Genomic DNA, 24,411 nt, shown 5'->3' with positions numbered 1-24,411 from the left:
GGGTGAAACAAGTCAGACACAGAAAGATAAATACTGTGTGATTCCATTTATGTGAAGTGTCTATAGAGTAGGCAAATTCACAGAGACAGAAAGTAGAATTGAGGTTTCCGGGAGCTAGCATGATTGGGAAATGGGGAGTGTTTGCTGCAGGGGCACAGGGTTTCTGTCTGGGATGATGAGTGGTTTCTGGGGATGGATGGTGGTGATGGTTGTATAGCATTGTGTATGTACTCAATGCCTCTGAATGATACACATAAGAATGGTTAAAACGATAAACTTTGTTATGTTTATTTTACCACAGTAAAATAAATAAATAAGAAATAATTTCACTTCAGGGGGCGCATGGCCTTCTGAAAGCTTTTCTGGCCCCAGCCTGATAGCGTCAGCATCCTCTGTGTGCCTGGGAACACACTGTACTCGGGCTGTTAATGTTCTCAACTGTCTCCACACTAAGCTCTGAGTTCCTGGAGACTATGGTCTGTGTCCTATTCTACTTCCCATCTCTGGCTCTGGCCAAGTGCCTAGCACATTGTGACAATTTGATAATTCTATTTTAAAGCAATGAATCTGACATACGTGGCATGCTTAAAACGCATAGTATAGGTTTATTTAAGTAATAAAATAGATATTAACTATGATCCCAGTGGTGGTTGGTTGGTTGGATAAACTTGGCTCAGATTCTTCTTAAATTTATCTGATTCTTCTTTCCATTGTCATTTTGAATGGGCCACATAGCAAGTCAATTGACTGAAAAATGGTGAACCTGATATAGCATAAATGGTACACAGTTTACTAACAGTTCTTAACACATGCCAATACCCCTACTGGAGAGATTCTTCTCCCACCACACTTTTTTAGCTTGGTCAACTCAGACTCTTCCTTCAGGCTCACACATCTCTATATCTGGGGAGCCACCCTTGACCCCTTGTATGAGGTAACACCTTCCCTCTCTGCCTTGGACTGAAATGAGCCTGTGATGCGATCTTGTCTCCTCTTTCCTCACACTTGTCTCATGGTGTTATATTACTCATGTACTCTTTCTATCTTCCCCATTCGACAGTAAGCTTCATGAGAGCAGGAGTGCTACACTCCCAGCATCCAGGAAAACTCCTAGCACATGGGAAGTTCTCAATAAACACGGATTGGAAGAATGGCTCAAGAAATGAGGAGTGAATGAAGGCAGTGATGTGGACATGAAACTGTACAAAGTGTGTGGCCAATTCCTCTTCACCAGCTGAAAGGGCCCTCAAAGATCACTGAATCCAACTCTTTCATCAAACAGATGAGGGAGGTGAGGTCCAGAAAGAGAAATTGAATTTACCTAAGGTGGATAACAGAGCAATAGGCAAACAGGAAATGGAATCCAGGTATCTCATGATTCTGTGCTATTTCCATGATAACATTCTCCCTGCTCCTCTGAAGGTCAAGATTTCTGTTGTCCAAGATGATATGTGATGTCATACTTTTGAGATTAAGCCATAATTTCACATCATGCATGGTCTTTTGAAAATACCATTCATTTTAACAGAGACATTCTGAAGAACAATGCATTAAACTAAAATATCTCTTGTATAGTGGAGTTTAAAGCATCAGACTTGGCTGGTGGGGAATAGAATTGGGAACATTTTACAGTCTCAATTGGTGTTCCTAAATCTTTATAATGAGGCCAGGCTGTCCTCTTAGGAAAATCCAAATCAAGTGAGATTGTCATAAAGTCAGCTGAGACCTACTTGCTTGAAGTTATGTTATATGGTCAAGGCTGGGAGCGAGTGGGAAGAAAATGGTGAAGAGGGTGAAGGGTTAGACAGAAGATCCACCTGAAAGCTAGAAAAGGAAAAAAGAGTAATAATGTGCCCATCCATTTCTAATTCTATCAAGGGGAGAGAGTAGACAAACTTCAGTCCTTAATCACAACCACCTTGAGTTTGAGGAAACTGAGTATGCTTCATTCGTACAAGTGGACAGACGTCCGCCTTCTTCTCTGCTCACTGTAGGTGTTATGCCCAACCTCAAGGCATGAATCATGACTGGTCTAAGCCAATCATGGCAGTCTCCTTCTTGTCAATTACTGGCCAAGCGCTGAGCATGTGAAAGCCAGTTTTTGCTCTCACTAAGCTCCTTTTTCCTTAGAACTCTGATGTGTAAGGACATCATGTGTACAGCTGTGGCAGCCATCTTAGACCTTTGAGGGAAGATATTTCCAGCACAGAGGAGCACAAAATAGCAGGACTGTGAGTTCTGAATGACACCATTGAGCCACTGAACTGACCCTGAGATCTTCTGTTTCTCATTAAGTGAAACGCTAAATACCCATATGGATTAAGCCATTGTTAGGGTTATGGTTTAAGCCAAGGGTCAACAAACATTTTCTGCAAAGGATCAGATAGTAAATATTTCCAGCATTGCAGGCTATATGAGCTCTGTTGCAAGTACTCAACTCTGCCATGGTAGCACCAAAAAGAGCTGCAGACAATACATAATCATGTAGCATATGTAAGTGAATAGGCTGTCTTCCAACAGCACATTATTTACACTAACAGGCAACACGCTGGATTTGGTCCATGAGCCATAGTTTGTGAACTTTTGGTTTAAGTCATTAATACATTAATCTCACAAATATTTACTGAGAACTTCCTACATGCCAGCCACAGTTCTAGGTGCTAGGTGTGGCTCAGTTATAGCTAAGATCAAAACGGATCAAGTCTCTGCCCTCTGAAGCTTATACACTGCTCAGGCAGGTGTATAATGAACAAATGAGAAAATAAAGAAGATAATTGCAGATTGTAATAAATGCTGGATTTAAGTAGCATGATGTGGTGGATAATTTTGAGGTCAAGCAGAGTGAAGGGGATGGAGCCAGTTTAGATGGATTGGGAGAGAAGGCATGTCTAAGATGAGATTTGAGACCTAAAGAATAAGAAAGAACTTACTACATGAAGAAACAGGAAAATCCTGTAACAAGCGATAGTAATTGAAGAAGCAAAAACTCAAGACAGGAATACATTGGGCATATTCAGGAAGACAAAAGAAGAATGACAAGAGAGACGAGAGTATGTAGGATCCAGATCATGCAGGGTCTTGAAGGCCTGGGAAGAACCATGGATTTTATGCCAAGAGCAATGCAAGGTTCTACACAGGAAAGTGGCATAGTGACGATTTACATTTTTTTAATGATCAATCAGTGGCTTGTAGGGAGGCAAGAGTGAAGCAGAGATGCTAGTTGGGAAGCTATTGCAATGATCCAAGAATTTTATAAGACGTATCTCAATTCACCCAAGCAGGTTACAATAGGTCCCCCTGCCCCCACAGATGGTAAACACAGACTGAGAATATAAAATCTGAGAACCCAGAAGCTCCAGAAGAAAGCTCCAGAAAGATAGACTGGCTTCTTTATGAGGATATTCATGAAATCACAATTCAATAAGATCCTGAGACAGGGTGACTTGGTGCCATGAGCCAAGAGCTGCGGTGGACACTCTTCTTTGCCAGCTCACACAGAGCCATATTCACTTGCTTCTCCTGAGTCTAGGAAGCACTGGCACAACTTAGAGGTGGCTGTGTGCCCCCTTCTGAGCACCAACTGAGACAAGGTATTGCGGAGGCATGCATGACCACTCTGCCATCCTGCTTCCCTAGTTACTTAGTCTTATACTGTGGCTCTATGCTCCAAAAAGGACACTAGTGGAGAGGCTCGTCAGACTGTATATTTATTCCTCACTTTGTTCCACAGAGGATTTGAAGCAGCTTTCAAGAAATATATGTAATAAAGTAAAAGATATAAATTAAATATATCAAGACTAAGAAAACTACAAATTAGATAAAACATAGAGACTAGGGGGCAGAAGGGAAAACGAAAATGCAGGTTATAACATCCTACCTGGTTGCCATAACAAAAAAGGATAGGAAATCCCATCTCTTAGCTAATTCCTTCTGTCTTATTTATTATTCCCTTCAGCATTACACAGTTTCCCATATTGACACCAACTCCTGGGGCTTTCTGGCCAGTCACATGGTGACCACATACCCAGTGCAGGTGCCTCACTCTCCCTGCTTGCCTCTGTGGTAATAACAAAAACAGTCTTTTCTCCACTCTGGGTGGGAAGGAAAAAGTGCAGCTGGTATATGCAATTTTCTACTCAGTTGCTTTGTTCTGGGTTTGGTTTAACTTAACGATTTCTCAATAAGATTTGAATTTCTTCAAATTAATAAAGGCAAAATGCTAACAAGCAAGGGAATGGAACCAAGACCTGAGATCCCATCCTTCAGAGACTGGGGAAGGCATCTAAGTTCCCAGGGCCAGAGGTCCTAGGACTGGGTCAAGGACACAGTGAGGCTGACAAGGGAGTACATCCATGAGCCACGTGGCCTGCCTGGCTCTCGCCCTGATTCAAGGCTAAAAGCCCATTAACCTGGACTGGAGAGCTGAAGACTCAGCTCAGGCTCAGGCTACTTTGAACAAATCATTTTCCCTCTCCTTCCACCCCAACTAAATTAGATTGGCTGGTTTATTAGGAAGGATTTAATCTCCAGGCTGGAGGGAAAGAGGCTGTAGCCCACAAGGACAGAGATTCTGTGGATGGCAAGTGAGGGCCACAAAACTCTTCTCCAACTGAAACTACCTCATGGACCTTCCTCTCTCTGTCTGCTCCTTCTCTGACATTTTCCCTCCATCCCCCATCATCCCATCAACCCACCATGGTGCCTCTGCTCTGTCTTTGTCTTTAGGCCATCGGTGTCTCTCTCATGGGTCTTTCTGGCCAGGCAGTTCCTATTAGTGTCCCCTTTCTGGCTCAGCACTCTCAGGCTTCTGAATCCTTCTCCTATGAACTGTCTCCACAAGCAGCCTAGGCAGGAGGGGTCACTCCATCACCAGCACCTCCTGTCCCTCCACAACCCATCAAACCCCACCCCAAGATCTGACTTAGATGGATCTCCTGCCACTCTCTGATCATCCACAAGGTTCTTCTGGCTGTTCTCAGCTAGCAGCCCTGGTTGGCTGCTCCAGGTACAACATCTGCCTCACCTGTGTCAAGTCACATGCCACCTCCCTCCCCTGAACCTGATGGAGGTGACAGGGCTCTATCACAACAGACACCCTGGGATTCTGAAGTAGAGTGACAAGCTCCTCCCAATTTGCCCAGAACTTACCCAGTTTTAAAACTAAAAGCCTCAGATCCTAAAAATCTACTCAATCCTGGGGTAAACTGGAATAATTTCAACAAGAGCCATTCATTCTCTTGTTAGCCACCCCACAAGAGAACTAGACTTGTACTCTAAGAACCAGCTTCCAGCCTCAGCTCTGCTCCATACTAACTGTAATCATTGACAACACATGTCTCCCTCTCCATGAACTAAAGATGGCGATCCCTTCCCTGCCTACCTTTGAGATGATGGATGTGAAATGCTTAGTGAACACTAAAACACTGGACAGATGTAGAGGGGGTTTTATTATCCAGTGTTTATGACCTAGAGGCCAGAGTATTAGCAATTTCAATTAATCAAATAAATGGAAAAATAAATTGGTTTTATGAAAACGGATTTCCGAACTGTGCCAAGAGTTCAAGGCTAGGGCACAGGAAAGAAAACAATCCAAAGGGCTTGTAGCTCTGGCTGAGATAAACCCAAGCAGAGGCTTGGTCATCCCCACCCTCTGCTCCAGGAGCCCAGAACACATCTGCCTGGGACCTACACGCTCAGCTCCAGGATGACATCTCATCAAGATCCTTTCTCAACCACAGAGAAATCAAATGCAGTTTATTCTTAATTGCCCATGCTGTGACTGAATACAATGAAACTGTGGCAGCTGAGCATCATTTACCTGGGGCTTCACAAGCTGCTTGAGTGCTCACCCTTGAACATTGGTATGTTCGGTGCTATGGGCTATGAAATAATGTGGGCATGTTCTGACATGCCCTAAGACAGTCCCCTCTCCGTCTATAGTTTCTATTATAGAGATTTTCCCTAAACACTGATGCAAAACACTGGCCTAAACAGGACAGGCATTGTCTTGGAGTTTGGGTCCTGATGCCTACAGTTGAATACAGACATAGCTATAATGGCCGGCTCCCTTCCTCTTTTCTGGAAGGAAGGTCACGGTTGGGGCATACATTCAAACTGTTTCATAGATAGCACAGTGCCCGCTGTGAAGCAACTTCTCTTCTAGAGAGGCAGGCAGAGAAATGTCCACACATAAGCATTTCTAATATAAGGCCTTCTAAGTCCGCAGTAAGAAATGGGGCCATTTATGCCAACATGAGCTTAGGCAGGGCAAGTGACAATCTCATCAATAATTAGTGAGCAAGGTTTGCTGTGGACAATTTGTAATGCAGATAATCTGCCCCTGTATAATTACGAATAGATTGTATCCAGTTCTGGTTTATGGGTTTATGGCATTGAGACCTTGTGAGTCCAATAAAGAAAAACAACAATAAAACTAATAGCTTCCTCTCCCCCTGCTCAGCTAATCAATGAGAAAAGAAGCTTTGCCTTAGACCAAGCCGCTGCTGGACTGGACCTTTTCAGTGAGTCTTTGTGGAAGTCACCAGTGTCCCCACACTCATTGCATCTGGAGGGCAGGGTGAGAGCCAGCCCAACCCCACCCAGCCCCACTCATTTGCAGCATTAGTAACATTTGCTGATGAATTCCACTTTGAAAAGCCAGCAACAGTGAGAACTATGGGGCTTTGCCTAGATTAAAATAACCATGCCTACTGCTTTTTAACATGATAGAGGTTTTTAAAATAAAGATTGTTCTTAATGTTCATCTCTTTATTTTATAAATGAGAAAATGAAGGTTTGGAGTGTGTATGAGGGGGTGGGGCGTGGAGACCAATTGAGTACCTTGTTGGAGAAACAAAAATTGAAATCAGATCATTTTGATTCCATCTGTGAAATAATTGCAACTATGTACTGAATATTTACTATGGCAAGCCACTGTTCTAAGAGCTTGATGTACATCCTTTAGTTAATCCTTGTGACAACCCTATGAGGTAGTTACTGTTACTATCCTAACTTTGCAGGTGGAAAAATAAAGGCACAGAGAAGTTAGGCAACTTGCCCAAGGGTCACACAGCTAGCAGACCAAACTGAGATTAGACCTCAGACTCCAGACAACAGACTCTTAAGCGCTAACCTCTCAGCACCCTTGCCTCTCGGTTGAACACATTCTGGAATCTGCAGCTATTTGGGAAATCATTAATTTATAGACTGAGCCTGGTCCTTTGCTTATCCTTTTAACATTTATTCATTGATTCATTCACTTATATTTATTGAGCATTTACTACATATCAGGCTGTAAGGCCTCCAAATAAGTAACACCCAGTTTCTGCTCTCCAGGTGCTCACAACGCATTACTGTCCCTCCCCTAAGTGACATCTCCTATTTTGTAGATTACATTCATTTTCGACAGCTGTTGTAACAAATTGCCAAACTCGGTGGCTTAAAACTACACTCATTTATTAGCTCCTAGTTCTGTGGGTCAGAAGTTCAAGCCGTCTTCAGGAAGGAGAATAAGGGTCTGGAGGCAGGGAACTTAAGGACAATTGGTGCTGAATCCAGGAAAAACACCAAGGTGTTGGGGCACGGAATCTGAGGCCAATTCGTGCTGACTTCCTAAAGCTGAATCAAAAGGATAGCACCTGGGTCTAGGGTCAGGGAAGCTAAGGCCAATTAACACCAACTTCCTAAAGCTAAACCAAAAGGAAAAACACCACCTCCCCGCTCCAGAGTAGCAAAGGAGCAAAGGCTACTCTCCCTACAACCCTCTCCTTCCACCAGATGGAAAGGGAGAGATGTCTCAGATGGAAAGGGAGAGTGCCTTCGATGGGCCGAGGGCCAAGCAGGGACCATCCCTTCGTCACATAGGACACCAATTCACTTCATCCTTTAATTAGCCACAGGCCAAATTCTTCATCCAGATAAAGGGTAGCCAATAGGAACCTGAACAGGAGTACTTAAAACCCAGAAAACTTTGCAACTGGGCCCTTGAGCCACCTGCTGGGGCCCAACTCCCACCCTGTGGAGTCCTTTTTCACTTTAATACATTCCTGCTTTCCCTACTTCATTCCTATGTTTCAGTCCTTTGTTACTTTGTGTGTTTTGTCCAATTCTTTGTTCAAAACGCCAAGAAACTGAATAACTTACACTCAAGGCCCTCCCTCTAGTAACAGCCTTGGGTGGGCTCTTTGATCTCACAGTGCTGAAGTCAATGTGTCGGCTGGCTGGGGCTCCTATCAGGAGGCTTTGGGAGAAAATCCACTTCCGGATCACTCAGGGTGTTGGCAGATTTCAGTTCCATGCAGCTGTAGGACTGAGCACCTAGGTCGTTTTCAACTTCCAGAGGCTGCTTGCAGTCCTTGGCTGATGGCCTCCTGCATCTTCAAGGCCAGCAACAGAAAGTTGAATCCTTGTGCTTTGACTCTCTCTGACTTCACCTGCTGTCCTCCTCATCTGCCTTTAAGAACACATGGGATTACATTGAGCCCACCCAGATAATCCAGGCTAATCTTCCTATTTTAAGGTCAACTAATTAGTAACCTTAATTACATCTGCAAAACTTCTTTTGCTGTAAATGTAACATATTCATGGACGTGGTATCTCAGCCTGTTTAAAGATTCTAGAGATGAGAGGGGTGATCTTGAGGATGGGGACATTTAAAAAATTTTGCCTACCGCATAAACCAAAAACGTGGTGTCTACATGACCGTGGCCCATTAACCCTGGGTAGGTGCCCCTATGCAGATGACACTATTACACTTGTAGTGTTTGTATCCCATAGGCCTTTAAGCCATTTAATAAAAAGAACTTAGTTATTTTTCATATCTTGGGGAGGTGCTACAATAAGACATTACTACCACCTTATCTTATATTAGCTGAGACGCAGCAAGAGTAAGATCCCACTGAAGAAGTACTTGGGGACCCCAGGGTCACAAAAACAAGAGTGAGAAGGAGGTGCTGAGCTGGGGTCATTGAGTCTTCACTCTCATTCTTAACTCCTAATCCTGAGCTAACTTGATAAGTGCAGGGAGCCATTAGGACCCTCAGCCTCACTCATGAGTGCAGCCTGGCATTGGTTTTAGTGCAACACACCCATCATCCAATTTGCCTAGTTTGGGCCCTGGGGACCTACACGTCTACAAGTAACATCATTTTCATCCTTTCATGATACTGATGCCACCTGTAGTGTGGTTTCTACTCAGATCTCTAGTCCCCAGCTCTTTCCTTCCGCTCCCTCTTTGCATATATCTCTCCCACCACAATGGTCAAAGCCCTGCTCTCATAGAACTCTATACCCAGAGTTGCAGCAGTGCTGCACTCCTGACTTTGAGTCTTACCTGCCACCTGTATTTGTGATGCTGGGTCCTTTGCATTTGATTAGATCCAGATGGAATTGATATCCATCTGAATGGAGTCTGAGTTCTCCATGCCAGTTTGGATGCTGTATAAAGTGGTCTGGTGGTCAACTTACTACCCTGTGAGTACCAATCCTGGAGTTCAGGATGTTAATAAGAGGTGAAGCCAGCTGGGCTTCTGGGTCAGGTGGGGACTTGGAGAACTTTTCTGTCTAGCTAAAGGATTGTAAATGCACCAATCAGCACTCTGTGTCTAGCTAAAGGTTTGTAAACATACCAATCAGCACTCTGTAAAAATGGACCAATCAGCAGTCTGTAAAATGGACCAATCAGCTCTCTGTAAAATGGACCAATCAGCTTTCTGTAAAATGGACCAATCAGCAGGATGTGGGTGGGGCCAAATAAGGGAATAAACGCAGGCCACCCGAACCAGACGCAGAAATTCGCTGGGGTTCTTTACCACGTAGTGGTAGCTTGTTTTTTTGCTCTTCCTAATAAGTCTTGCTGCTGCTTAGTCTTTGGGTCCGTACTATCTTTAAGATCTGTAAGGCTTACTGCGAAGGTCTGCGGCTTCACTCTTGAAGTCTGCGAGCCCACGAGCCCACTGGAAGGAAGAAACTGCAGACACAGCTGAACATCTGAAGGAACAAACTCCCGACACACCATCTTTAAGAGCTGTAACACTCACCCGTAGGGTCTGCAGCTTCATTCTTGAAGTCAGGGAGACCAAGAACCCACCAGAAGGAACCAATTCCAGACACAGTAAGGCACGTGATTCTCAATGAATGTGGAATGAATGAATAAACTGGATGGGTACCTGGCAGCCCTAGTGTATATCTCCTTGTTTTTCTACCTTCACCTCCAGAATAATGCTGTGGAGGTTTTAGTGTTCCCTGGGCCAACATCCGAGTCACCCACCTGCATTCTTTTTTTTTTTGAGGCACAGTTGCACTCTTGCTACCCAGGCTAGAGTGCAATGGTGTGATCTTGGCTCACTGCAACCTCCGCCTGCTGGGTTCAAGCGATTCTCCTGCCTCAGCCTCTCAAGTAGCTGGGATTACAGGCGCCCACCACCACGCCTGGCTACTGTTTCGTATTTTTAGTAGAGATGGGGTTTCACCATGTTGGCCAGACTGGTCTGAAACCCTGACCTCAAGTGATCCACCCGCCTCGACCTCCAAAGTGCTGGGATTACAGGAGTGAGCCACGGCACCTGACCATTACCGGCATTCTATAACCGCCTCCAAGGTGCTTCCTAGGACCAGGTGAGGATGCAACAGCAGAAGCTAGAGAATTCTGACCCCACCCGTCTCTTCTTGCCTGCTGTGGCAGGGGCTTACCATGGTCACTGTTTCAGGTCACAGACCCCAATCCTTAGCTCCACAGTTTAATTACAGTCACTGAACTATATGAACTCTGACTAATCTTAGGATTATGCAAAATCAGCACCTTCCAGGTGGGGCTATATTGAAGAGCCATTAGTGCCCCCTCTGTCAAGGTCAAGCTGGGTCAGTTGTAGAGTTGGTGTAGGGAAGAGGAGCGGGGAGTAAAGTAAATAAGGGGAGAGATGGAGTCTAATGACACAGTGACTGAACCCCAAACATATAAAGATCTTCCCAAGAATAGGCAAAGGCTTCCCTAAGGAAACTTGTTTGAACTTTTTTCTTGGTATCCCTTAGCCATTTTGTCTATGTCCCTTTATTCTTCTATCAGTCCCAGTTGTCTCGCCCACCCATTTTACTTTGTTCAGTCTTTATTCATGCTAAGGTGTAAATGACTGATAATGTAAATGAGTAAGGTAGCAGAGCCTAAAGAGATTTTAGAAATCATCTGGTTTAACGTGTCCTATAAATAAAAATTAAGGCTCAGAGAATTGAAATGTCAGCTTGAGTGACTACCAGGATTAGACACTTCTAAACCACAGTGTTTCACTGTGCTGTCATTTGCTTTTAATGACCAGTAGATAGGGGAACGCTTCTAAGGGCATTCAGAATGTCTCATCATTCCTAAAATCAGAGATTATGGCCCTAAGTAGAGTGGAAGGGGTTCAGTTAAATAAAATAAGGGCAGGTGGTCTCTAAACTGCCAGTAGAATGGGTTCCAAAGGTGTCTTATAAGTCACCTGTTTAGGAGATGGGAAGTATGTTCCCTTAGAAATTCAGCTCCATCCAGAAAGTACAGTTCTTGAGTCCTCGCTGTGTGCAAAACCTGTAAATAGAGATTGGAAGCCCAAGTAAGCAACAGAAGCGTGGCCAGGCTTGGATGCAGCTGGATGAAAAATGCTAATAATGGCATTTTCAACTCACACCTCAAGCACCAGGAACACACCACTGGCTGCCACTGGAAAGGTTCTCTTCTCTCCTTTGGAGAGGCCCTAGGCAGAAGGGTAGGAGTTTCACGGATGGTAGTGTAAGACACGTTGGAGGCAGGCCGGGTGGCACATGGTGTGAGCACAGAGGAGGGGAATGAGGCTGAGCAGTCATACGTAGGACATCTCTCAGTTGGTGGCTAATTCCTTAGAGAGAGAATGAGGGGACTGGTAAAAATAGGTGCTAGGGGAACTGCTTTTCCACTGTTGTTCATTTGCTGCATCCAAATCCCCTGTGGTTGGTAAGAATGCTAATTCCAGGGCCATCTTCCTGAAATATCAGGTTTGGTTATTCTGGGGAGAAGTCCAGGAAATACTGATGCCGTGCCAGGTTGGGAAGCTCTGGGTCTAGAGAACCAATAAGATAGGCTCTGTTGTCTCCACAGCATGGGGAGGCCTCTCAGCGGCACCTGAATCCCGTGTCAGGCTGCCCTGCTCGCCGCTCCTCTTCCTTTTCACCTCTCCCCTGGAGATTCCCTTCCAGAAGGAGCAAAGCTGTTTCTGACAAGGAAATGCTTCAGTCTCTTCTGAAGCTGCACAGTAATTTAAGGGCTGCACTTAGACCTGGGGCCACAGAGGGAGCATAACATGTTCCAGAAGCCTTGGACTCCTCTTAAAATGACCCTCCCTTGCAGCAGTAATAAGAGGCTTCCCTGGGATACTGTGTATAAATCACACAGCACTCAGTGGCAATGGAGAGAGGGTAACTGTCTTCAACATTGTTCTCTCGAACCCTAGCAGTTGGGTATCCTGGCCAGAGGAAGGTATAAGAAGGAAAAGCAGAGGAGAAAAGATGAATGAAGAGGCTGAAAGTCAACAAAGAGGTCATACATTTGTTACAAGGTAATGTTTAATGAGAACATACTATATGTCAGGCCCTATTTTGAGCGCATTACACATATTAATGCATATAACCCTTACAACAACTCTATGAGGTAGGTGCTGTTGATACTCCTGTTTTATAGAGAAGAAAAGTGAAGCCCAGAGATGTTCTATGCCTTTCCCCAGGATCACAACGGTGGAATCGGTATGATCCTGGTTAAGGTCTGTCAGACTCAAAGAACAGGTGCCCTTTCCTTTCTCACCATACTCCAGGTATAGCGTTTATGAGTAGGGAGTAAGGAGAAAACATCTCCTTCTTGCATGCTATCACTGCCTGTATCAAGAGCACTGGAATGCAGTGAGTTCTTATTAAGTGCTCACTTGGCCTTCACAGGTGCCCTGTGAGGTAGGTACTGGTATCATTCCCACTTTGCGTTGGAGGACATTGGGTCCTATAAGCCTAAGTAAGTCACTTGAAGTAACACAGAGAGGCAGTCTGGCTCTAGAACTTGTACTATCTATGCTGTTCTGATTTTTCGCCATAAATTAAGAATGAATGAAAAAGAAAGATGCCGACCTTGGCCAGGAGGGAATGAGGGTGCCTGCTATGTGCTAGGCAACATACTAGGGGCTTCCCGTACCTAGTTGCATCTATACCTGAATTACAACAAGCCTAGGCTTGCAGAGTGCCTTGCATGAGGTCATAGAGCTGAACATGGCTAGAAACAGGATTTGAACTGGGTTCTCTTTGAAGTCTGTGCTCTTTTCATTCACCAGCACACACACAGAGGCACAAGTGCAAGGAATCGGGCACGATCTAGTCATGCACAACAGTCTGGGGCAGAATGCAAGCCTGAAAGCCAAAGGGTGCAGGGCTCAGGCAGGTCAGTGTGGTCTAGGTGGACTTCTAAGAAAAGGTAGAGAGAAGGTGAGTGAGTGAGGAGGCAAATTTGGAGCTACTTGAATGGTTTGGTTCTGACTAGGAACTGTGTCTAGTTTTTTATTTAAAACAATACTTGCATTGGATCGCTATAAATAAATGATGGACTCCGTTTCCAAATCAGCTTTTATTTTCATGTGTTAACAACTAATTACAGGCAAACTCTGCAGGCATCCCCTTTCTAAGCCTGCAGAGCCATTAGCTGTGGGGCGTTTGCTCTCTTGGCATGCATGTTTAAAGAGCCCCTTACCCCTCTGTACTCCCTCTTTTGAAGGGGGGCCCTGCTTGCTGATAGCCTGCCCCTCTGCCCATGAAACCTCCAGAGCAGCTTGACTCCCTTGTTTCAAATACAGTTTTCATGGAGAGGAAAGCAAGGCATGCATTTAGAGCCCCATTCAGATCCTGTGATTCCTGGGAGCCCTGGGTTAATATTTATCTCCGTACAGTTTTTGCAGATAGCACTGCCCAGCTGCCAATTCTCTTGGAAAAAAGGACAAACCGTAGGTAGGCTTGAATAACTCTTCAAAGCACCACCACCATGTAAGCCACAAGCTTGTCACAGAGCTTTCTTCACCTTTCAAAGAAGGAGAGTTGCCTATTGACAAAACTCTTCCTGGGTGTTACTATTTATACCTAAAGGTAGTGAAATGTTCCTTTATATCATACTCTACATTTCACAGTGCTTCCCAATCCAGACTAACTGGTCTCCTATTTATGGAATTACGATGACATTCTATGGCATCTATGGAACTTGTGCTATGTGTTAAGTACTTTACATGAATCGTTGAATCCTTACAGAAGCCCTGGGGACTCAGTGCTATTTGCATCTCTACCTTCATATGAGGAAAACAAGGAGTGGAGATTCAGAGATGGATCACTCATGAGGTAGTGGCAAAGCCAACCACTCTGCTCTGTTGGTAGAATGGGCTGGAACATTTGAGATCTTGTGTCCAGCCTCTTTATCATCATGTGAGACTGACGTGTGGAGGCCAGGCATTGGTCATATGGCCAGTTAGTGACAGAGCCAGGACTAAGATCAGACCTCCCCACTCCTGGTGCCACCTTCTTTCCACTCTGCTGAAACAGACAGACAGACCTGAATCTGTACCAGTTTCTACTCTTATTGGTTGAATGTTCTTGGGAAAATTACCAGATTGATTTTCCTCATCTATAAAATAGGAATATTAACACATATCTTGTAGATTTGCAGCAAAAAAAAAAAAAAAAAAAAAAAGAAACAGAGACCACCCAAACTAGCTCTTTGGACACAATAAACGTGCTGTTCTATCTTCCTCTCTCCATGGCAAAGTTTTTGAGACAGAGAGGAACCACATCTATTGACTGTCCTAGAATATTTTTGTAAAGATATATGCAATTTGTAAGGCTAAAAATAGATTAACATCTATGAAAAATAAAGTGTTCCTATAAATCAACAGCTCTCAACTGAGGGCAGTTTTACTCCCCAGGGGACATTTGGCAATGCCTGGAAACATTTTTTTTTTTTTTGTCACAACTGTGGTGGGAGAGAATTTGCTACTGTCATGTAGTGAGTAGAGGCCAGGGATGCTAGTAAGATCCTTCAATCACAGCACAGCACCCCTACCCAACCCCTGCCAAAACAGGGGCTTATCCAGTCTAAAATGTTGATAGTGCTGCTGCTAAGAAACCCTGCTATAAATCATTAAGAAAAAGATCAACAACTCAATAGTAAAAATGGACAAGGCTATGGACAGGTAAGATGAAGTGGAAGCAGAAATGGTCAATAGGCATGAAATACACCCTGCCTGGTGGATCATCAGGGGAATGCAAATTAAAGCAAGAGCAAAGGCCATTTTCCCACCATCCAAGGAACAGGAATGAAAAAATCTGAGAGTGCCAAGTACTGATTGATGGTAGAGCAATGGTAACTGTTATGCTAATGCAGATACAAACACTTTGAAGAGCAATTCGGTATTATTTAGTTAAGTCAAAGATACACCTAAACGAACAGAACCACCTTAGAGAGCTCCTCCTTCCTGTGCAGGAGAAGTGAGCGGCACTCTGGTAGTGAGAGATTAGAAACACCCTAACAGTCCACCAAAAGAGAAGGAGATGGTCAAATGAGTAAGCAGCCTGTATCAACGTGGCTGAATACTAGAAACTTGATGTTGAGGGAAGAAAAAGTTACAGTGGATCCTGAAGATAGTACTTTTGCTTAGATAAAGATTTAAAGCAGGCAGGCTGCATGTGTTGGCTCATGTCAGTAATTCTAGCACTTTGGGAGGCCGAGGCGGGTGGATCACCTGAGGTCAGGAGTTCGAGACCAGCCTGGCCAACGTGGCGAAACCCTGTCTCTATTAAAAATACAAAAATTAGCTGGGCGTGGTGGTGTGCACCGGTAGTCCCAGCTACTCAGGAGGCTGAGGCAGGAGAATCGCTTGAACCTGGGAGCCAGAGGTTGCAGTGAGCCAAGATCATAACACTGCTCTCCAGGCTGGGTGACAGAGCAAGACTCTGTCTTGAAAAAACAAAACAAAACAAACAAGACTTAAAGCAGGCAAACAAAACTGTTGACCAAGCTGATGTTTGCTTTCCCACATGTACTGGAAGCATAAGATCTAGCTTGGGAATATTCATTGCAGGTGGTGGCTATCTCTGAGGAGGGAAGGTAGATGGGGAGTTGGATCTAGGAAAGTCACACAGAGGCCTTCTGTTGTATTTATAATGTTTCATTTCCTGAGATGGGTGGTGGGTATTTGTTTTATTTTTCTCTGTATTATTTTCTATATGTTATATACTTATAAATAAAGTTAAATGACAAAGAAAATAGCAGAGTATTCTAAATGGTCTAGTGGCCCCCTTTAACGCAGGTTGGAGCAGGAAATCTGAGAAAGGAGTCCTGAGGGAATCTTCAGTCTATCTTATTCTAGATTCCTTATGTGAACCTGGCTTATCCAGGTAAACGTGTGCCATGAAGCCCATATTTCACCTTCATGATGACACTGTGGCCCCTCTGAAGATTGGCACCTGTGTGTTTTGGGAAGACCATAGTTTCACACTATAAGAGGAAGTCTGTCTTTCTGGAAGAACTAAGATTCAGGATCCTTGGTCATTTCATAGTCAACTCCAAAATATGATAGGCAGATGGTTGTGACAGTCCCTGAGGACAGAGGAGATGAGGTCACAGGCAGTGTGCACGGTTGAAGGCAGGAGGAGGGCAGGGAATGGAATGTTCCCAGAGATGACAGCTGTGTGCTTCCAGCCAGGCCAGGCTATGGAGCAGGGGAAGACACGAAGCAGGTACAATGGACAGCGCCCATCACTTAGTGCAGATCTAAGGGTGGCTTAGTGTTCTACTTGGGAGTGATCATTGGTCCTGTTTACTCACATTGACTCAGCCTTGATTCAAGTAAGCGGCTGGGCCTGGTGTCGTAAGATTTGACCTGAAGATAAAGAGGCACTGAGTTCTATCATCACTTCAGTCTGGAGGCAGGAGCTCACCACCTTCAGTTTCAGAACTCCCCTATTTATGACCAAGGGTTGGGGTGTGGTAAGGGCAGTGGGTTCCCTGAGTCCCCCTTTCCTTGCCATGCTTGGGGAAGCCTATGGGTGTTGGGGATGTGGCCTAGATTCCAAGGACAAATCACAGCTCTGCCATAACCCGGCCTCACATGGAAGCATACGCTGCTCAGGTGGTGGCCATGGACATCACTGCTAATTTTCTGAGCCCCTGAAAGCAATCCTAGGAGGGTGTAGGCAGGACCCACAAAGACCCCTACCCTGGGGTGGAGGGGGTGTGTTTCTTTATTTGGAAAGCCAGGGTCTGTCAGGTTGATCTTGTGGGCTCTCTCTGAGGCCTTCTGGGCACTGAGCCAATAGGAGTGAGTTGTTCCATATCAACTCCTGAGTGAGGAAGTTGCGTTCAATAGAGGTCACAAGTGGCCTCCAGCCAAAATCCTGCTAATACATATGCACAGCAATCCCACCCATCTCTTGGTATTCAGTGTAAACTAAGCACGTCACTCAGTGTGGTCAATTGGCTGGGGCAAACTCGAAACACCAGATCATCTAGCTTCAGAGAAGGAACAGGTAGAGCACAGTCTTCATCTTCTGCCAGAGAAAATGCCAGAAATATAATATCTCCTGTCACCTGGAATTTCACCTCAGTGAACAACCGCATCTAAACAAGAGCCTGAGAAGTCTTGAGGGATTGCTGGTAAACCCCTTGATGAGTGCTCATAGTGGTGGCAGGGTTTTTGCTCTTTTTAAAAAATGTGCACCCAGCACACATGCAAATGGCTGAGATGAACTGCTTTGAAGGAATTTGAATGAAACAGACAACATTCTCTTGTCTTTCCAGATGTTCAAGTTTTGTCTTATCAAACAAATTATACACTTCCAAGGAGCAGAACACTCTCAGGGCATATAGAAGACTCTTGGAAACATTTATCAAATGGGAGTAAAGAGGCTGTCCACAATCTTCATAGCATTTCACACATTTATGTGTAATAAATGAATAAATTGTCCTAAATAACAGATGTTTCTGGGCATCTGCCAGTGACAGGAGCTGGGAGAGGGGTTGTCAATGGGTTTGAGGCTGGATCACAGTCTTTGGGGAGATTTCACTCATTCAAAAAATTTTTACTGAGTACCTACTCTGTGCTAAGTATACCTCTGGGTACTGTGATTAAATAGTGAGCAAAACAAAGTTCCTCTAGGAAACTATTGTTTTGGTGGAAAACAGTCAATGCACAAGTGAACAAAACAACAAGAAGTTGAGTTTAGGTAGTAATAACTGCTCTGAAAAATGTGCGACAGGATGGTGTGCAGACAGTTGCCAGGGTCTAGACACAGCCCCTGCCTCACAGAGTGTATAGGATAGTCGAGATGATCTAGTGAGGTAAAAAGAGGGCTCCTGAGGTCATAGCCCGGGGTGTTATATGTCATCTCTAAAGTGGAGAACTTGGGCCTAATCTGGAATGGTGTACGCCTCTGGGGGAGATCAGTCTGGTGAATGGAACAGGGTAAATGAGGTGGGGAATTGAAAAAGCTGGGCCCGATATTTTAGATCTCCTCCCATCAAAAGAGTGAAATCTCTTTCTCCAACTCTTGAACCTGGGCTGGCCTTGTGACTTGCTTTGACCAACAATGTGGCGGAAGAGATGTTGGGTGAGTTCCAGAGCTGAGGACTCTGTGAAGCTTCTGCGTTTATACTCCTGGAACTCCCAGGCTGCCACATTCTGAGAAGCCTAGCCTTGCCTCCTTGAGGATGAGATGCCACATGGAGAGAGAGAGAGTCCTGGTCATCCCGGCCATTCCAGTCACTTCACCCCAGACACGTGGGCAAGGCTATCCAGGGAGCTCCTAAATTGACGGTAGTCACCTAAATGAACTTAGGGAAGACCAGCAGAAGAACCACCCAACCAACTCACAGAATCATGAGAAACAGTAGGTTTTGAAATGGTTACACAGCAAGAAGTAACTAAAATGGTAACACTCAAAGACACACACACAGCAGTGACATGGTTCTCTGGGACTAGTCAGTTCACAGAAAATGCTCATCAAATTTGGGGTAAGGGGACAGGTTGCATCCCAGTGCTGGGGCTCAGGAGAATGACACAAGTGTTAAAGCCAAACAGGCTTCTAGGTGAGCCTAACATGCACCCTTCCTCTAAGTACAGTGGTCTGAGAATAAAGGCTTCAGAGCAGAGCCTCACAGGTGCCCAGGACTCAGGCCAGGAGCCAGAAGCACAAGGCTTGAAGTATCAAGACTCATTCCTGATTTCTCAGAGTCCTGATGGGCTCAAGGCTAGGTGGGACAGAGTCAAAGGCAATAGTCTTTACTAGGACTGAAGAAAGGCAGGATTCTTGGAAGAGAAAGACCACATTTATAAAAAGATAAATTTAAGGACACAAAAGTCAAACACCCAAAGAGTGAGTCAGATGCTGACAGCTTTAGTAGTTCAGAGAAGGGGTAGATCACCCAGGAGACAGCTACTGCAAGAGCAAAGGGGACAGTCACACGAGGAAGTGAAGACTTAAGTGAATGAAGAGTTGGACTGCAACAAACAAGAAGTGGAGAGGAGTGATGGGGAGGGCACAGAGGGAAGGAGAAAGAGGGCGGGAGAAAAGGAGAGGAGAAAAAATCCAGCTTGCCCCAGGGGAAACTGAGCTAAGGGAGGGTTCATATAGATATGATCAGGAAATCTAGGCTAATTGGGAATGCTAAGACAGGCAACGTTGCTTCTAACATGTGACACATGACAGCCACTCAGGGTTTTTGAGCAAGAAAATATGTACTTTAAAAACGAATTACGCATTCATGGATGAATTATGGATACATGGATGGATGGATGGACGGACGGATGGATAGACGGATGGATGAATATGCACCAAAAAGAAGAGGCTGACCTGTGCTTTAAGCTAAAGATATGAATGAGTGGATAAAAGAATAAATAGCTGGATGGGTGCATGGATGGATTGATCGATGGATAGATGGATGGATGGATGGATGGATGAATAAGTGCAGAAGGAAGAGCCTGAGGAAGTCAATTAAGTCTTCTAGTGGGCCGTTCTGACACTTATATCCATCAGTGCTGCTGCCCTCCACTGCCTCACTCCCTGTGGGCCCATCCCATCAGCCCATTATTGCAGGCTCACCTGAGTGCTGGTGAAATGGTTCAGGAAAGTGTCATGAGAGTGACAGGGGCTCATTGATCACAGACGGTCTCCAGCTCTTTCATCTCTTCCAGTGAAGCACAGATATACTTGAGCTTCAAGTCCCTGGGAACAGATCACAACAGCATGGAATGAAGGCTACACGACAGGGGACTCAGACATGTCGCCATTCTACATGCCTTGCAGGCCCCACCTCCAGGGCTTTTGCAAAGGGCGCCCCAACCACCTTGCCTTATTATCACAGCATTGACCACAGTGCCAGGCACACAGTAGATGCTCAATGAAAATTTGATGTGTTGAAATGAAACTTCCTGGGTGAGACAAACAAACAGGCTGTGTATAATTGACACCATATCCACCATCTTATTCTCATGAAACCCTTGTTAGAGAGAAAGGCAAAGTGAGTTGAACAGTCCATAACCTGACCTTCAAGGGAAGACATAAATCAAAACTCATCAATTTTCAGGGAAATAAATTCTGTGAAATGAGCCTGCCATCTGCCTTTCATGATATAAATCAAGCTCCCATTGACTATTTTATGCCTACAGGCTGAGTTCCATATCCCTTAGCAAAATATACACAGTTCTCCACAATATGACCTTAAGCTGTAAAAACACCCATATGGCCATTGATTTATTGATTGCTAACTATATGTAAAGGAATATATCAGGCATTGAGATTCTGAGGTGAATGAAATACATTCCTTCCCCTCAAAAAGAATATTATCTATTAGAGAGATAGGTACATATATATGTATTACATATTTTATGTATATCTATAGGGTAATAAATAAAAAGGCAGATATATCCCTATAGCCTCATGTAACACAGAGTGGGGAGGGATGAATGATTAACTCTGCTTGAGGGTCAGGAATGGTGTCATTTCACACTTAAGATGATTCTGGAAGGTACCATTTCCGGAAGTTTACCAGGCCAATGAGAGGGACAAGAACACACCAGGCAGAGGGAACAGTCTTAGTTAAGACCCTTAGTTGCAAGATGTGGAAGTTGAAGTGAAATAGGGAATTTAATATCCAGAGACCTAGCCTCATCAATTCAGAGGTTGGTTGCACAAGTCCAATGAGCAGATATATAAAAATGCTTTTTGTAAGCTATAAAGTGCAAGGCAAAGGTAAGGGCTTATTATCAAAGGTGCTCAGTATATGGTTGGTGATTGATTGGCCAATTTGACATAACCCAGTGGGAACAAGCTATCACATCTTCCTGAACCAAGGTATGCTAATGGAGCACCTGCCAGCACAAGTCTCTAACTGGAGGGCTCCCCTGGCACCCATTTGGGTCATGTTTGACTGTGAGAGGACCAAAGGAGGGCATAGGTATGGAGGGAGGTCAGATTGACTTGTGACTGAGGGATGATGTTACTGCCATTTGAAGAGTAATCAAAAAAAAAAAACAAAATGGCTTGGTGGTGACCAAGTAAGGTAATGAAAAGAAGGATATCCATGTACCATTTGGAATTTTTCGGTAATAAGGACATTGTGGAAGTCAAAGCCTTCATCAACAATGGACTGAGTATCTTCTTTTCTGAAGACTTGGGCTATGTATAATGGGGGAAGAGAGACCAAAAAAAAATGCATGGAATCTCCCCTCAAGGAGTCTGGGACTTGTAGGAAAGTCTTGCAGTATGGTTGACAAGTGCTAGGTCCTAACCCAGCTCTTGACCTCTACCCCCAAACTCACTCCTCCACTTGTTCTCATCTCAGTAAAAGGTGCCTCTATGTACCCAATTGCTCAGGCCTTAATCTGAGATTCAATTCCACTCTATCCCTCGCCCTCCCTTTCCACGACCAGCCTGTCCACAAGTCCTATTGGCTCTCCCTCCACAGGAGGCCCCAGGCCTGCCACGCTTCTCCCTCCAGAGACACCATCCTACCTGGAATACTGTTTTTACTCTTCCCTTCCCACTGTCCAGCAGCCAAATGAACCTTTCTAAAATGCAAATCAGTTCCTGGCACTTGCTCCTCTCATACCCTTCCCTGGAATTTCCCTTCATGCTTAGACCAAATTCGTATTCTTTGCAGTGGCCCAGTGAGGCTATCAAGCTCTGTATAATTTCATCCCTGCCCATTTTCTGACTCACCTTCACTCTCTACACTCCAGCTACGCTTGCTGTCTTCTTTCCAGAATTGTTCTCACCGTGGGGCTTTCACCTTTCTGTTCCCTCTGCTAGAAATGAAAGTCTTCTCTCAGACCTTCATAAGGCCACTCTCTCACCGCTCTCAGATCTCAGCTCAGAGACTTCCCCAATGGCCCTCACTAAAGCAGCCACTACAGCCACCCCAATCCTGTCACTCTTTCCTCCTCCAGCCTTGTTTCATTGTCATAACAGCACATATGGTAGGCACTAAATACATAAATTTTGAATGAACACATGCAAGAGAAAACAAGGAAAGGAATACTCATATCTACTTGAAAGAATCATGGAGCTGTAGGAGCTGGGTTCTGGAAGATGAACATGATCTCACCAGGGGACAAAGAGCAAGGACATTCCAAGCAGAGGGACTAGCACAAACCAAGGCAGGAAGATATGGAAGGATGTGGCGTGTGTAGAGGAGTAGAGGCAATGCAGTTAAGAGGAGCAAGTTGAGAGAGCAGGGGACACAGGCAGGGAAGATCACGGAGCGCCCTGTGTGTCATGCCAGGGAATGGGTGTCTAGCTGCAGGGAGAAGACATCTTAAATCATGGGAGATTATCACAAGGAATGGGTGGCAAAGGGAATCCTGGAGATAGAGATTACTGTGCCCGGATCTGAAAGAGCTTTGGGGTTCCAGGTGGCTCAGGAGCATTGCAAACCTTCTATGACTGTTTTGCTGTAAGGGGGCATATACTATAGCACACCCAGCTGCCCATGCTCTCCCAGGTCTGTGTATGTCTGTCTCTCCACTGGCTAATAACATGTTTTGTGCCCTTAGTTCAGAGTCCTCAGATGACAAATTTGTAGTTGTCTTTTCTGTTAACAGCAGCCACAATGTATGGACAGCTGGCAGCCCAGATGATTCTCTCTGGAGTTGGGTGCTCCTGCCTGGTTCAATCAGCTGAGCCTTGGTTAGAGGGAAGGGCCCAGCAGGGACTGTGGAAGGGGTGGCTCCTTTATAGGAAAAATAAAAGTATCTACCATTCCCAAGGCTGTAATATGGCCAACACAAAGAATCTTAACACTAAAACCAACCAAACAAACAAAATGCAATTATCTCAATTATTCCAAGTATTTGTCCTGAGCTAGGCAGAACTCCCATCTATTCTGTACTTCAAGTTCCCCTTCATGTGTAAGCCCTCCTGACAAAAGGATAGAGGCAGAGTGACAGAGAAAGACGTAAGGGAAGGGAGAGCTGAGTGAGGAGGGCTTAGTGCACCTGTAGGCTGATCCCAGCCAGGAAGGGTGCTCCCAGCTACAAGAGGAGAAGCCACATTCTAACAGGCATATGCAGTAAGAAAACTCCTGAGTTCACATCATGGGAAGTTCAGAATTAGCCCCAGGTGTGACAGTCAACACTCACCATGCTGTCAGGGCTTAGGCTCCAGTCTGCTCTCCACCCAGGAATCAGGAAACCTCGGTGCTGGTTTCACCTTCAGGCTGTTACCTAGATGTTTTCAGCAGTCCTGAGTGCTACACACAGGGCAACGTCCGGAGGAGGAAGAGGAGCTCTCCTTTTATGAGTCTCTTAGAAGAGAGGAGAGGTTTTCCCTAAGTTTCCTAACAGACTCTTTTCCCTCTCTCATTGGCCAGAATTGGTTCACATGGCCCTTCCCATTGTTAGGGGGAATGGGATTATCCTCAGATCAGTCTGAGGGTGGAGTCACCTGAGGTGGGAGGCCTGGATCTCTGAACCAGTTCTGGATTCTCTTGGTAAGGAAGATGAGGATGTGCATGGGCACTGGTAAGGCAAATGAAGTGTCCACTTTACCTCTAAGGACTGTTCTGGAAAACAACAGACAGCAAGACGCAAAGAAAATCGTGGTACAGGGACTGCAGAGGTGGTGCTGTGTACAAAGAAATGCACAGATATGGAGGCAGAAGTTCTGCTTTCAAGTCCCAGCCCTGCCACCTACTAGCTGTTATGTCCTCCCAGAAACTCAACTTGCTCACCTGTAAAATGGGAATTTGAATATCTGCTCTGACTCCTATAACCATCTGAAAACCCAAAGAAGGCAATGAGGATAGAAGTTCCCAGCCTACAGAGTTGGATGGCTCATATGGAAAAGCTAGTTATTATTACTGAGAGAGAGAGATGCTGCAGGACAGAGTTGGAGGGA

The 24,411-nt window shown here is 45.0% G+C and overlaps 1 long non-coding RNA gene across 1 annotated transcript; it reads left to right on the top strand.

The window, feature by feature from the left end:
• Window positions 1-9,736: 9,736 nt before the first annotated feature.
• On the top strand, window positions 9,737-23,056 carry LOC129051081 (uncharacterized). Its single transcript, XR_008515116.2, has 3 exons — window positions 9,737-10,120; window positions 12,459-12,560; window positions 17,819-23,056. It is a non-coding gene; the product is annotated as an uncharacterized LOC129051081 (long non-coding RNA).
• The last annotated feature ends 1,355 nt before the right edge of the window (window positions 23,057-24,411 follow it).

Source organism: Pongo abelii, chromosome 19 (genome assembly GCF_028885655.2).
Source record: "Pongo abelii isolate AG06213 chromosome 19, NHGRI_mPonAbe1-v2.0_pri, whole genome shotgun sequence".
Lineage (NCBI taxonomy): Eukaryota > Metazoa > Chordata > Mammalia > Primates > Hominidae > Pongo > Pongo abelii.
This window is presented reverse-complemented; position numbering and strand designations above follow the sequence as displayed.